The sequence below is a fragment of the Coregonus lavaretus genome, assembly GCF_964263955.1.
Source record: "Coregonus lavaretus genome assembly, chromosome: 23".
Lineage (NCBI taxonomy): Eukaryota > Metazoa > Chordata > Actinopteri > Salmoniformes > Salmonidae > Coregonus > Coregonus lavaretus.
Window position 1 is genome coordinate 2,409,776 of NC_140010.1, and position 16,562 is coordinate 2,426,337.

A 16,562-nucleotide genomic window follows, 5' to 3' on the forward strand; every position below is an offset into this window, starting at 1 on the left:
CTCCTCTTACCACTACACTATATCTGACTGGGTTAATAACTCCTCTTACCATTACACTATATCTGACTGGGTTAATAACTCCTCTTACCACTACACTATATCTGACTGGGTTAATAACTCCTCTTACCACTACACTATATCTGACTGGGTTAATAACTCCTCACCACTACACTATATCTGACTGGATAATAACTCCTCTCACCACTACACTATATCTGACTGGGTTAATAACTCCTATTACCACTATATCTGACTGGGTTAATAACTCCTCTTACCACTACACTATATCTGACTGGTTAATAACTCCTCTTACCACTACACTATATCTGACTGGTTAATAACTCCTCTTACCACTACACTATATCTGACTGGGTTAATAACTCCTCTACCACTACACTATATCTGACTGGTTAATAACTCCTCTCACCACTACACTATATCTGACTGGGTTAATAACTCCTCTTACCACTACACTATATCTGACTGGGTTAATAACTCCTCTACCACTACACTATATCTGACTGGTTAATAACTCCTCTCACCACTACACTATATCTGACTGGGTTAATAACTCCTCTTACCACTACACTATATCTGACTGGTTAATAACTCCTCTTACCACTACACTATATCTGACTGGTTAATAACTCCTCTTACCACTGCACTATATCTGACTGGGTTAATAACTCCTCTTACCACTATATCTGACTGGTTAATAACTCCTCTCACCACTACACTATATCTGACTGGGTTAATAACTCCTCTTACCACTATATCTGACTGGTTAATAACTCCTCTTACCACTACACTATATCTGACTGGGTTAATAACTCCTCTTACCACTAGACTATATCTGACTGGGTTAATAACTCCTCTTACCACTACACTATATCTGACTGGTTAATAACTCCTCTTACCACTACACTATATCTGACTGGGTTAATAACTCCTCTCACCACTACACTATATCTGACTGGGTTAATAACTCCTCTTACCACTAGACTATATCTGACTGGGTTAATAACTCCTCTTACCACTACACTATATCTGACTGGTTAATAACTCCTCTTACCACTACACTATATCTGACTGGTTAATAACTCCTCTTAACACTACACTATATCTGACTGGTTAATAACTCCTCTTACCACTACACTATATCTGACTGGTTAATAACTCCTCTTAACACTACACTATATCTGACTGGTTAATAACTCCTCTTACCACTACACTATATCTGACTGGGTTAATAACTCCTCTTACCACTATATCTGACTGGGTTAATAACTCCTCTTACCACTACACTATATCTGACTGGTTAATAACTCCTCTTACCACTACACTATATCTGACTGGGTTAATAACTCCTCTTACCATTACACTATATCTGACTGGGTTAATAACTCCTCTTACCACTACACTATATCTGACTGGGTTAATAACTCCTCTTACCACTACACTATATCTGACTGGGTTAATAACTCCTCACCACTACACTATATCTGACTGGATAATAACTCCTCTCACCACTACACTATATCTGACTGGGTTAATAACTCCTATTACCACTATATCTGACTGGGTTAATAACTCCTCTTACCACTACACTATATCTGACTGGTTAATAACTCCTCTTACCACTACACTATATCTGACTGGTTAATAACTCCTCTTACCACTACACTATATCTGACTGGGTTAATAACTCCTCTACCACTACACTATATCTGACTGGTTAATAACTCCTCTCACCACTACACTATATCTGACTGGGTTAATAACTCCTCTTACCACTACACTATATCTGACTGGGTTAATAACTCCTCTACCACTACACTATATCTGACTGGTTAATAACTCCTCTCACCACTACACTATATCTGACTGGGTTAATAACTCCTCTTACCACTACACTATATCTGACTGGTTAATAACTCCTCTTACCACTACACTATATCTGACTGGTTAATAACTCCTCTTACCACTGCACTATATCTGACTGGTTTAATAACTCCTCTTACCACTATATCTGACTGGTTAATAACTCCTCTCACCACTACACTATATCTGACTGGGTTAATAACTCCTCTTACCACTATATCTGACTGGTTAATAACTCCTCTTACCACTACACTATATCTGACTGGGTTAATAACTCCTCTTACCACTAGACTATATCTGACTGGGTTAATAACTCCTCTTACCACTACACTATATCTGACTGGTTAATAACTCCTCTTACCACTACACTATATCTGACTGGGTTAATAACTCCTCTCACCACTACACTATATCTGACTGGGTTAATAACTCCTCTTACCACTAGACTATATCTGACTGGGTTAATAACTCCTCTTACCACTACACTATATCTGACTGGTTAATAACTCCTCTTACCACTACACTATATCTGACTGGGTTAATAACTCCTCTTACCACTACACTATATCTGACTGGGTTAATAACTCCTCTTACCACTATATCTGACTGGTTAATAACTCCTCTTACCACTACACTATATCTGACTGGGTTAATAACTCCTCTTACCACTACACTATATCTGACTGGTTAATAACTCCTCTTACCACTACACTATATCTGACTGGTTAATAACTCCTCTTACCACTACACTATATCTGACTGGTTAATAACTCCTCTTACCACTACACTATATCTGACTGGGTTAATAACTCATCTCACCACTACACTATATCTGACTGGTTAATAACTCCTCTTACCACTACACTATATCTGACTGGTTAATAACTCCTCTTACCACTACACTATATCTGACTGGGTTAATAACTCCTCACCACTACACTATATCTGACTGGTTAATAACTCCTCTTACCACTACACTATATCTGACTGGTTAATAACTCCTCTTACCACTACACTATATCTGACTGGTTAATAACTCCTCTTACCACTACACTATATCTGACTGGGTTAATAACTCCTCTTACCACTACACTATATCTGACTGGGTTAATAACTCATCTTACCACTACACTATATCTGACTGGGTTAATAACTCCTCTTACCACTATATCTGACTGGTTAATAACTCCTCTTACCACTACACTATATCTGACTGGTTAATAACTCCTCTTACCACTACACTATATCTGACTGGTTAATAACTCCTCTTACCACTACACTATATCTGACTGGGTTAATAACTCCTCTTACCACTACACTATATCTGACTGGGTTAATAACTCCTCTTACCACTACACTATATCTGACTGGGTTAATAACTCCTCTTACCACTACACTATATCTGACTGGGTTAATAACTCCTCTTACCACTACACTATATCTGACTGGGTTAATAACTCCTCTTACCACTACACTATATCTGACTGGTTAATAACTCCTCTTACCACTACACTATATCTGACTGGGTTAATAACTCCTCTTACCACTACACTATATCTGACTGGTTAATAACTCCTCTTACCACTACACTATATCTGACTGGTTAATAACTCCTCTTACCACTACACTATATCTGACTGGGTTAATAACTCCTCTTACCACTATATCTGACTGGGTTAATAACTCCTCTTACCACTACACTATATCTGACTGGTTAATAACTCCTCTTACCACTACACTATATCTGACTGGGTTAATAACTCCTCTTACCACTACACTATATCTGACTGGGTTAATAACTCCTCTTGCCACTATATCTGACTGGGTTAATAACTCCTCTTACCACTATATCTGACTGGGTTAATAACTCCTCTTACCACTACACTATATCTGACTGGTTAATAACTCCTCTTACCACTACACTATATCTGACTGGTTAATAACTCCTCTTACCACTACACTATATCTGACTGGGTTAATAACTCCTCTTACCACTACACTATATCTGACTGGGTTAATAACTCCTCTTACCACTATATCTGACTGGGTTAATAACTCCTCTTACCACTACACTATATCTGACTGGTTAATAACTCCTCTTACCACTACACTATATCTGACTGGGTTAATAACTCCTCTTACCACTACACTATATCTGACTGGTTAATAACTCCTCTTACCACTATATCTGACTGGGTTAATAACTCCTCTTACCACTATATCTGACTGGGTTAATAACTCCTCTTACCACTAGACTATATCTGACTGGTTAATAACTCCTCTTACCACTATATCTGACTGGGTTAATAACTCCTCTTACCACTACACTATATCTGACTGGGTTAATAACTCCTCTTACCACTACACTATATCTGACTGGGTTAATAACTCCTCTTACCACTACACTATATCTGACTGGGTTAATAACTCCTCTTACCACTATATCTGACTGGTTAATAACTCCTCTTACCACTACACTATATCTGACTGGTTAATAACTCCTCTTACCACTACACTATATCTGACTGGTTAATAACTCCTCTTACCACTACACTATATCTGACTGGTTAATAACTCCTCTTACCACTACACTATATCTGACTGGTTAATAACTCCTCTTACCACTACACTATATCTGACTGGGTTAATAACTCCTCTTACCACTACACTATATCTGACTGGGTTAATAACTCCTCTTACCACTACACTATATCTGACTGGTTAATAACTCCTCTTACCACTACACTATATCTGACTGGTTAATAACTCCTCTTACCACTACACTATATCTGACTGGGTTAATAACTCCTCTTACCACTACACTATATCTGACTGGGTTAATAACTCCTCTTACCACTACACTATATCTGACTGGGTTAATAACTCCTCTTACCACTACACTATATCTGACTGGGTTAATAACTCCTCTTACCACTACACTATATCTGACTGGTTAATATCTCCTCTTACCACTACACTATATCTGACTGGGTTAATAACTCCTCTTACCACTACACTATATCTGACTGTTAATAACTCCTCTTACCACTACACTATATCTGACTGGGTTAATAACTCCTCTTACCACTACACTATATCTGACTGGGTTAATAACTCCTCTTACCACTACACTATATCTGACTGGGTTAATAACTCCTCTTACCACTATATCTGACTGGGTTAATAACTCCTCTTACCACTACACTATATCTGACTGGGTTAATAACTCCTCTTACCACTACACTATATCTGACTGGTTAATAACTCCTCTTACCACTACACTATATCTGACTGGGTTAATAACTCCTCTTACCACTACACTATATCTGACTGGTTAATAACTCCTCTTACCACTACACTATATCTGACTGGTTAATAACTCCTCTTACCACTACCCTATATCTGACTGGTTAATAACTCCTCTTACCACTATATCTGACTGGGTTAATAACTCCTCTTACCACTACACTATATCTGACTGGATTAATAACTCCTCTTACCACTACACTATATCTGACTGGTTAATAACTCCTCTTACCACTACACTATATCTGACTGGGTTAATAACTCCTCTTACCACTACACTATATCTGACTGGGTTAATAACTCCTCTTACCACTACACTATATCTGACTGGGTTAATAACTCCTCTTACCACTACACTATATCTGACTGGGTTAATAACTCCTCTTACCACTACACTATATCTGACTGGGTTAATAACTCCTCTTACCACTACACTATATCTGACTGGGTTAATAACTCCTCTTACCACTACACTATATCTGACTGGGTTAATAACTCCTCTTACCACTACACTATATCTGACTGGTTAATAACTCCTCCTACCACTACACTATATCTGACTGGTTAATAACTCCTCTCACCACTACACTATATCTGACTGGTTAATAACTCCTCTTACCACTACACTATATCTGACTGGGTTAATAACTCCTCTTACCACTATATCTGACTGGGTTAATAACTCCTCTTACCACTACACTATATCTGACTGGTTAATAACTCCTCTTACCCCTACACTATATCTGACTGGGTTAATAACTCCTCTTACCACTACACTATATCTGACTGGGTTAATAACTCCTCTTACCACTACACTATATCTGACTGGTTAATAACTCCTCTTACCACTACACTATATCTGACTGGTTAATATCTCCTCTTACCACTACACTATATCTGACTGGGTTAATAACTCCTCTTACCACTACACTATATCTGACTGGTTAATAACTCCTCTTACCACTACACTATATCTGACTGGGTTAATAACTCCTCTTACCACTACACTATATCTGACTGGGTTAATAACTCCTCTTACATTTACATTACATTACATTTTAGTCATTTAGCAGACGCTCTTAACCAGAGCGACTTACAGGAGCAATTAGGGTTAAGTGCCTTGCTCAAGGGCACATTAACGTCATTTAGCAGACGCTCTTAGCCAGAGCGACTCACAAATTGGTGCGTTCACCCTATAGCCAGTGGGATAACCACTTTACAATTTGGGGGGGGGGGGGGGTTAGAAGGAATACTTTATCCTATCCCAGGTATTCCTTAAAGAGGTGGGGTTTCAAATGTCTCCGGAAGGTGGTGAGTGACTCTGCTGTCCTGGCGTCGTGAGGGAGCTTGTTCCACCATTGGGGTGCCAGAGCAGCGAACAGTTTTGACTGGGCTGAGCGGGAGCTGTGCTTCCGCAGAGGAAGGGGAGCCAGCAGGCCAGAGGTGGATGAACGCAATGTCCTCGTTTGGGTGTAGGGACTGATCAGAGCCTGAAGGTACAGAGGTGCCGTTCCCCTCACTGCTCCATAGGCAAGCACCATGGTCTTGTAGCGGATGCGAGCTTCAACTGGAAGCCAGTGGAGTGTGCGGAGGAGGGGGGTGACGTGAGAGAACTTGGGAAGGTTGAACACCAGACGGGCTGCGGCATTCTGGATGAGTTGTAGGGGTTTAATGGCACAGGCAGGGAGCCCAGCCAACAGCGAGTTGCAGTAGTCCAGACGGGAGATGACAAGTGCCTGGACCAGGACCTGCGCCGCTTCCTGTGTAAGGCAGGGTCGCACTCTCCGAATGTTGTAGAGCATGAACCTGCAGGAGTGGGTCACCGCCTTGATGTTGGCGGAGAACGACAGGGTGTTGTCCAGGGTCACGCCTAGGCTCTTCGCACTCTGGGAGGAGGACACAGCGGAGTTGTCAACCGTGATGGCGAGATCATGGAACGGGCAATCCTTCCCCGGGAGGAAGAGCAGCTCCGTCTTGCCAGGGTTCAGCTTGAGGTGGTGATCCGTCATCCATACTGATATGTCTGCCAGACATGCAGAGATGCGATTCGCCACCTGGTTATCAGAAGGGGGAAAGGAGAAGATTAGTTGTGTATCGTCAGCGTAGCAATGATAGGAGAGACCATGTGAGGATATGACAGAGCCAAGTGACTTGGTGTATAGGGAGAAAAGGAGAGGGCCCAGAACCGATCCCTGGGGGACACCAGTGGTGAGAGCACGTGGTGCGGAGACAGCTTCCCGCCACGCCACTTGGTAGGAGCGACCGGTCAGGTAGGACGCAATCCAGGAGTGAGCCGCGCCGGAGATGCCCATCTCGGAGAGGGTGGAGAGGAGGATCTGATGGTTCACAGTATCAAAGGCAGCAGACAGGTCTAGAAGGACAAGAGCAGAGGAGAGAGAGTTAGCTTTAGCAGTGCGGAGAGTCTCCGTGACACAGAGAAGAGCAGTCTCAGTTGAATGACCAGTCCTGAAACCTGATTGGTTTGGATCAAGAAGGTCATTCTGAGAGAGATAGCAAGAGAGTTGGCTAAAGACGGCACGCTCAATAGTTTTGGAAAGAAAAGAAAGAAGGGATACTGGTCTGTAGTTGTTGACATCAGTGGGGTCGAGTGTTGGTTTTTTGAGGAGGGGAGCAACTCTCGCTCTCTTGAAGACGGAAGGGACATGGCCAGCGGTCAAGGATGAGTTGATCAGCGAGGTGAGGTAGGGGAGAAGGTCACCGGAGATGGTCTGGAGAAGGGAGGAGGGGATGGGGTCAAGCGGGCAGGTTGTTGGGCGGCCTGCAGTCACAAGTCGCAGGATTTTATCTGGAGAGAGAGGGGAGAAAGAAGTCAAAGCATAGGGTAGGGCAGTGTGAGCAGGACCAGCAGTGTTATTAGACTTAACAAACGAGGATCGGATGTCGTCAACCTTCTTTTCAAAGTGGTTGACGAAGTCATCCACAGAGAGAGAGGAGGGGGGAGGGGGGGGAGGAGGATTCAGGAGGGAGGAAAATGTGGCAAAGAGCTTCCTAGGGTTAGAGGCAGATGCTTGGAATTTAGAGTGGTAGAAGGTGGCCTTAGCAGCAGAAACAGATGAAGAAAATGTAGAGAGGTCGGAGTGAAAAGATGCCAGGTCGGTAGGGAGTTTAGTTTTCTTCCATTTCCTCTCCGCTGCCCGGAGCTCTGTTCTGTGAGCTCGCAGTGAGTCATCAAGCCACGGAGCTGGGGGGGAGGACCGAGCCGGCCGGGAGGATAGGGGACACAGAGAGTCAAAGGATGCAGAAAGGGAGGAGAGGAGGGTTGAGGAGGCAGAATCAGGAGATTGGAGGGAGAAGGATTGAGCAGAGGGAAGAGATGATAGGATGGAAGAGGAGAGAGTAGTGGGAGAGAGAGAGCGAAGGTTGCGGCGGCGCATTACCATCTGTGTAGGGGCAGAGTGAGTAGTGTGGGAGGAGAGCGAGAGAGAAAAGGAAACAAAGTAGTGGTCGGAGACTTGGAGGGGAGTTGCAGTGAGATTAGTAGAGGAGCAGCATCTAGTGAAGATGAGGTCAAGCGTATTGCCTGCCTTGTGAGTAGGGGGGGACGGTGAGAGGGTGAGGTCAAAAGAGGAGAGGAGTGGAAAGAAGGAGGCAGAGAGAAATGAGTCAAACGTGGACATAGGGAGGTTGAAATCCCCCAAAACTGTGAGGGGTGAGCCATCCTCAGGAAAGGAACTTATCAAGGCGTCAAGCTCGTTGATGAACTCTCCAAGGGAACCTGGAGGGCGATAGATGACAAGGATATTAAGCTTAAATGGGTTAGTGACTGTGACAGCATGGAATTCAAATGAGGAGATAGACAGATGGGTTAGGGGAAAAATTGAGAATGTCCACTTGGGAGAGATGAGGATTCCTGTACCACCACCCCTCTGACCAGATGCTCTCGGGGTATGCGAGAACACATGGTCAGACGAGGAGAGAGCAGTAGGAGTAGCCGTGTTTTCAGTGGTGATCCATGTTTCCGTCAGCGCCAGGAAGTCGAGGGACTGGAGGTTGGCATAGGCTGGGATGAAGTCAGCTTTGTTGGCAGCAGAACGGCAGTTCCAGAGGCTGCCTGCGACCTGGAACTCCAGGTGAGGGGTGCGAGCAGGGACCACCAGGTTGGTGTGCGTTGTTTGTGTAGCCTGTGCAGAGACAAGAGAACAGGGATAGGCAGAGGCATAGTTGACAGGCTGTAGCAAATGGCTACAAAAATGCAGAGGAGATCGGAATGAAATGAGCTAAGCATCTGGGAGAGGAGAGAGGGGGGCCTCCCTCACCAAAAACTTCTACCTCAGAAACTAAAATTGTTTCACTGAACAGTTGTTCAATGTTTAAAGGAATAAACTCAAACCCACTTTATTCAGCTAGCCAACTATGACACCATAGCTGACTAGCATGCTAGCATCCAATAACACACAGTTTAACACACAGTTAAGCACCAATACTCACAACAAACCACCAATAGTGTGTTAACTAGCTAACCAGCATGCCAGCATCCAGTAACACACAGCCAAGCACAAACACTTGGTCACAGCAAACCACCAATAGTGTGATAACACACTAAACAGATCATTCGTGTCTGTGTCAAGTTCCTTTCATGACGCAGCAATGATTCAACATTGGCTAGCTAGGACAAGTATATTGTAATTAGCTACTACCGCACCGTTCGCTGGTCGTGCTGGGTAGCTAGCAATGGCCACTGTGTTGGCTTTGTTTGAAGAACGGCTAGCTAGCTAGCTTCGTGCTACACCCGGCACACAATGGCTACTGTGTTGACTCTGACTCTGTTCGAAAAAACGGCTAATTAGCTCGCTTCGTGCTACAGCCGGCACGGCGGAAGACACTGCCAAGACACAGTAGCTACCCACGATACCTAGCTATGACGCCGTAGCTAACTAGCAAGCTAGCATCCATTAACACACAATTAGCACCAATACTTGGTTACAACAAACTGCCAAGAGTGTGTTAGCACACTAAACAGATGATTCATGTCCGTGTCTAGTTCCTTACATAACGCAGAACGCAGCAAAAATTAAACGTTGGCTAGAAGCACATTTAACAGTGGGAACAGCTAATCGTTACCAGTAGCTACCCGCTAGCTAGCTAGCCTCGTGCTTCGATACTAACCTACAATAACCTACAATAACAACAATACTAACCTATAATAAATACAATACCTAACTACAACTAACTACCAACCTACGATCTAATGCATGGTTAAGCTATACTCAACACCAAATGAGAAGTTTGCTTACCTCCAGCTAGAGAGCTAGCTAGCCTCGAGCTTCAATACTAGCCTACAATAACCTACGGAAACCTACAATAACAACAATACTAACCTATAATAAATACAATACCTAACTACAACTAACTACCAACCTACGATCTAATGCATGGTTAAGCTATACTCAACACCAAATGAGAAGTTTGCTTACCTCCAGCTAGAGAGCTAGAGAGCTAGAGAAAAACACGTCCTCTCCCGACTGCTGCCGTGGTTGTTCCGACATTCCAGTCAGGGCAGTGCGTGTATAGTTAACAAATCGCTGTTGGTTATAATAGATGTAATTTATCCAAGATCGCTGGTTAGCAGCATCTATGGCAGGTCCTATGATTGGCAACAAATGCCACAACCCATCATTCCTGTTGAGTGCCTGGAACTGTAATGGACTATATCTACACTATAATGGAACCACTACACTAATATAACACTAATATAATGGAACCACTACACTATATCTGACTGGGTTAATAACTCCTCTTACCACTATATCTGACTGGGTTAATAACTCCTCTTACCACTACACTATATCTGACTGGGTTAATAACTCCTCTTACCACTACACTATATCTGACTGGTTAATAACTCCTCTTACCACTACACTATATCTGACTGGGTTAATAACTCCTCTTACCACTACACTATATCTGACTGGTTAATAACTCCTCTTACCACTACACTATATCTGACTGGTTAATAACTCCTCTTACCACTACCCTATATCTGACTGGTTAATAACTCCTCTTACCACTATATCTGACTGGGTTAATAACTCCTCTTACCACTACACTATATCTGACTGGATTAATAACTCCTCTTACCACTACACTATATCTGACTGGTTAATAACTCCTCTTACCACTACACTATATCTGACTGGGTTAATAACTCCTCTTACCACTACACTATATCTGACTGGGTTAATAACTCCTCTTACCACTACACTATATCTGACTGGGTTAATAACTCCTCTTACCACTACACTATATCTGACTGGGTTAATAACTCCTCTTACCACTACACTATATCTGACTGGGTTAATAACTCCTCTTACCACTACACTATATCTGACTGGTTAATAACTCCTCTTACCACTACACTATATCTGACTGGGTTAATAACTCCTCTTACCACTACACTATATCTGACTGGTTAATAACTCCTCCTACCACTACACTATATCTGACTGGTTAATAACTCCTCTCACCACTACACTATATCTGACTGGTTAATAACTCCTCTTACCACTACACTATATCTGACTGGGTTAATAACTCCTCTTACCACTATATCTGACTGGGTTAATAACTCCTCTTACCACTACACTATATCTGACTGGTTAATAACTCCTCTTACCACTACACTATATCTGACTGGGTTAATAACTCCTCTTACCACTACACTATATCTGACTGGGTTAATAACTCCTCTTACCACTACACTATATCTGACTGGTTAATAACTCCTCCTACCACTACACTATATCTGACTGGTTAATAACTCCTCTCACCACTACACTATATCTGACTGGTTAATAACTCCTCTTACCACTACACTATATCTGACTGGGTTAATAACTCCTCTTACCACTATATCTGACTGGGTTAATAACTCCTCTTACCACTACACTATATCTGACTGGTTAATAACTCCTCTTACCACTACACTATATCTGACTGGGTTAATAACTCCTCTTACCACTACACTATATCTGACTGGGTTAATAACTCCTCTTACCACTACACTATATCTGACTGGGTTAATAACTCCTCTTACCACTACACTATATCTGACTGGGTTAATAACTCCTCTTACCACTACACTATATCTGACTGGTTAATAACTCCTCTTACCACTACACTATATCTGACTGGGTAATGACTCCTCTTACCACTACACTATATCTGACTGGGTTAATAACTCCTCTTACCACTACACTATATCTGACTGGTTAATAACTCCTCTTACCACTACACTATATCTGACTGGGTTAATACCTCCTCTTACCACTATATCTGACTGGGTTAATAACTCCTCTCACCACTACACTATATCTGACTGGGTTAATAACTCCTCTTACCACTATATCTGACTGGGTTAATAACTCCTCTTACCACTACACTATATCTGACTGGTTAATAACTCCTCTTACCACTATATCTGACTGGGTTAATAACTCCTCTTACCACTACACTATATCTGACTGGTTAATAACTCCTCTTACCACTACACTATATCTGACTGGGTTAATACCTCCTCTTACCACTACACTATATCTGACTGGTTAATAACTCCTCTTACCACTACACTATATCTGACTGGTTAATAACTCCTCTTACCACTACACTATATCTGACTGGGTTAATAACTCCTCTTACCACTACACTATATCTGACTGGTTAATAACTCCTCTTACCACTACACTATATCTGACTGGGTTAATAACTCCTCTTACCACTATATCTGACTGGGTTAATAACTCCTCTTACCACTACACTATATCTGACTGGTTAATAACTCCTCTTACCACTATATCTGACTGGGTTAATAACTCCTCTTACCACTACACTATATCTGACTGGGTTAATAACTCCTCTTACCACTACACTATATCTGACTGGTTAATATCTCCTCTCACCACTACACTATATCTGACTGGTTAATAACTCCTCTTACCACTACACTATATCTGACTGGGTTAATAACTCCTCTTACCACTACACTATATCTGACTGGGTTAATAACTCCTCTTACCACTACACTATATCTGACTGGTTAATAACTCCTCTTACCACTATATCTGACTGGTTAATAACTCCTCTTACCACTACACTATATCTGACTGGGTTAATAACTCCTCTTACCACTACACTATATCTGACTGGGTTAATAACTCCTCTTACCACTACACTATATCTGACTGGGTTAATAACTCCTCTTACCACTACACTATATCTGACTGGTTAATAACTCCTCTTACCACTACACTATATCTGACTGGTTAATAACTCCTCTTACCACTACACTATATCTGACTGGGTTAATAACTCCTCTTACCACTACACTATATCTGACTGGGTTAATAACTCCTCTTACCACTACACTATATCTGACTGGTTAATAACTCCTCTTACCACTACACTATATCTGACTGGGTTAATAACTCCTCTTACCACTACACTATATCTGACTGGGTTAATAACTCCTCTTACCACTACACTATATCTGACTGGGTTAATAACTCCTCTTACCACTACACTATATCTGATTGGGTTAATAACTCCTCTTACCACTACACTATATCTGACTGGGTTAATAACTCCTCTTACCACTACACTATATCTGACTGGTTAATAACTCCTCTTACCACTACACTATATCTGACTGGGTTAATAACTCCTCTTACCACTACACTATATCTGACTGGGTTAATAACTCCTCTTACCACTACACTATATCTGACTGGGTTAATAACTCCTCTTACCACTACACTATATCTGACTGGTTAATAACTCCCCTTACCACTACACTATATCTGACTGGGTTAATAACTCCTCTTACCACTACACTATATCTGACTGGTTAATAACTCCTCTTACCACTACACTATATCTGACTGGGTTAATAACTCCTCTTACCACTACACTATATCTGACTGGGTTAATAACTCCTCTTACCACTACACTATATCTGACTGGTTAATAACTCCTCTTACCACTACACTATATCTGACTGGTTAATAACTCCTCTTACCACTACACTATATCTGACTGGGTTAATAACTCCTCTTACCACTACACTATATCTGACTGGTTAATAACTCCTCTTACCACTACACTATATCTGACTGGGTTAATAACTCCTCTTACCACTATATCTGACTGGGTTAATAACTCCTCTTACCACTACACTATATCTGACTGGTTAATAACTCCCCTTACCACTACACTATATCTGACTGGTTAATAACTCCTCTTACCACTACACTACAGTGAGGGAAAAAAGTATTTGATCCCCTGCTGATTTTGTATGTTTGCCCACTGACAAAGAAATGATCAGTCTATAATTTTAATGGTAGGTTTATTTGAACAGTGAGAGACAGAATAACAACAAAAAAATCCTTCTGGATGATAGCGAGGTGAACAGGCAGTGGCTCGGGTGGTTGATATCCTTGATTATCTTTTTGGCCTTCCTGCGACATCGGGTGCTGTAGGTTTCCTGGAGGGCAGGTAGTTTGCCCCCGGTGATGCGTTGGGCAGACCGCACCACCCTCTGGAGAGCCCTGTGGTTGCGGGCGGTGCAGTTTTCATACCAGGTGGTGATACAGCCCGACAGGATGCTCTCAATTGTGCATCTGTTAAAGTTTGTGAGGGTTTTAGGTGCCATGCCAAATTTCTTCAGCCTCCTGTCTGTGTGGGTGGACAATTTCAGATCGTCAGTGATGTGTACACCGAGGAACTTGAAGCTTTCCACCTTCTCCACTGCGGTCCCGTCGATGTGGATAGGAGGGTGCACCCTCTGCTGTTTCCTGAAGTCCACGATCATCTCCTTTGTTTTGCTGACGTTGAGTGAGAGGTTATTTTCCTGGCACCACACTCCCAGAGCCCTCACCTCCTCCCTGTAGGCTGTCTCATCATTGTTGGTATTCAGGCCTACTACTGTTGTCGTCTTCAAACTTGATGATTGAGTTGGAGGCGTGCTTGGCCACGCAGTCACGGGTGAACAGGGAGTTCAGGAGGGGGCTGAGCACACACCCTTGTGGGGCCCCAGTGTTGAGGATCAGCGTAGTGGAGGTGTTGTTTCCAACCTTCACCACCTGGGGCGGCCCGTCAGGAAGTCCAGGACCCAGTTGCACAGGGCGGGGTTCGGACCCAGGACCCCGAGCTTAATGATGAGCTTGGAGGGTACTAGGGTGTTGAATGCTGAGCTATAGTCAATGAACAGCATTCTTACATAGGTATTCCTCTTGTCCAGATGGGATAGGGCAGTGTGCAGTGTGATGGCGATTGCATCGTCTGTGGATCTATTGGGGGTGGTAAGCAAATTGAAGTGGGTCTAGGGTGACAGGTAAGGTAGAGGTGATATGATCCTTAACTAACCTCTCAAAGCACTTCATGATGACAGAGGTGAGTGCTACAGGGCAATAGTCATTTAGTTCAGTTACCTTTGCTTTCATGGGAACAGGAACAATGGTGGACATCTTGAAGCAAGTGGGGACAGCAGACTGGAATAGGGAGAGATTGAATATGTCGGTAAACACACCAGCCAGCATGCTCTGAGGACACGGCTAGGGATGCCGTCTGGGCCGGCAGCCTTGCGAGGGTTAACACGCTTAAATGTCTTACTCACGTCGGCCACGGAGAAGGAGAGCCCACAGTCCTTGGTAGCGGGCCGCGTCGGTGGCACTGAGTTATCCTCAAAGCGGGCGAAGAAGGTGTTTAGCTTGTCTGGAAGCGAGACGTCGGTGTCTGAGACGTGGCTGGTTTTCCCTTTGTAGTCCGTGATTGTCTGTAGACCCTGCCACATACGACTCGTGTCTGAGCCGTTGAATTGCGACTCCACTTTGTCTCTGTACTGACGTTTTGCCTGTTAACTACACTGTTTTGTATTCGGCCATATTCCCAGTCACCTTGCCATGGTTAAATGCGGAGGTTCGCGCTTTCAGTTTTGCGAATGCTGCCATCTATCCACGGTTTCTGGTTTGGATAGGTTTTAGTTGTCACAGTGGGTACAACATCTCCTATACACTTCCTGATGAACTCAGTCACCGTATCCGTGTATTCATCACTGGGTGAAACAGTCATTATCTTGATGTTTAGTGACTCCACCACGTCACTGGGTGAAACAGTCATTATCTCCTGTAGGTGCAACCCATACTACTTTGCCAATACTTTGTGGCACCGTCTGGTGATTGTGCTTCTCTCTCTCTCTCTCTGTCTCTCTCTCTCTCTCTCTGTCTCTCTCTGTCTCTCTCTCTCTCTCTCTCTCTGTCTCTCTGTCTCTCTGTCTCTCTCTCTCTCTGTCTCTCTGTCTCTCTCTCTCTCTCTCTCTCTCTCAATGTTGAATATCTATGTAGGCTGAATTAGGAATTCAAATT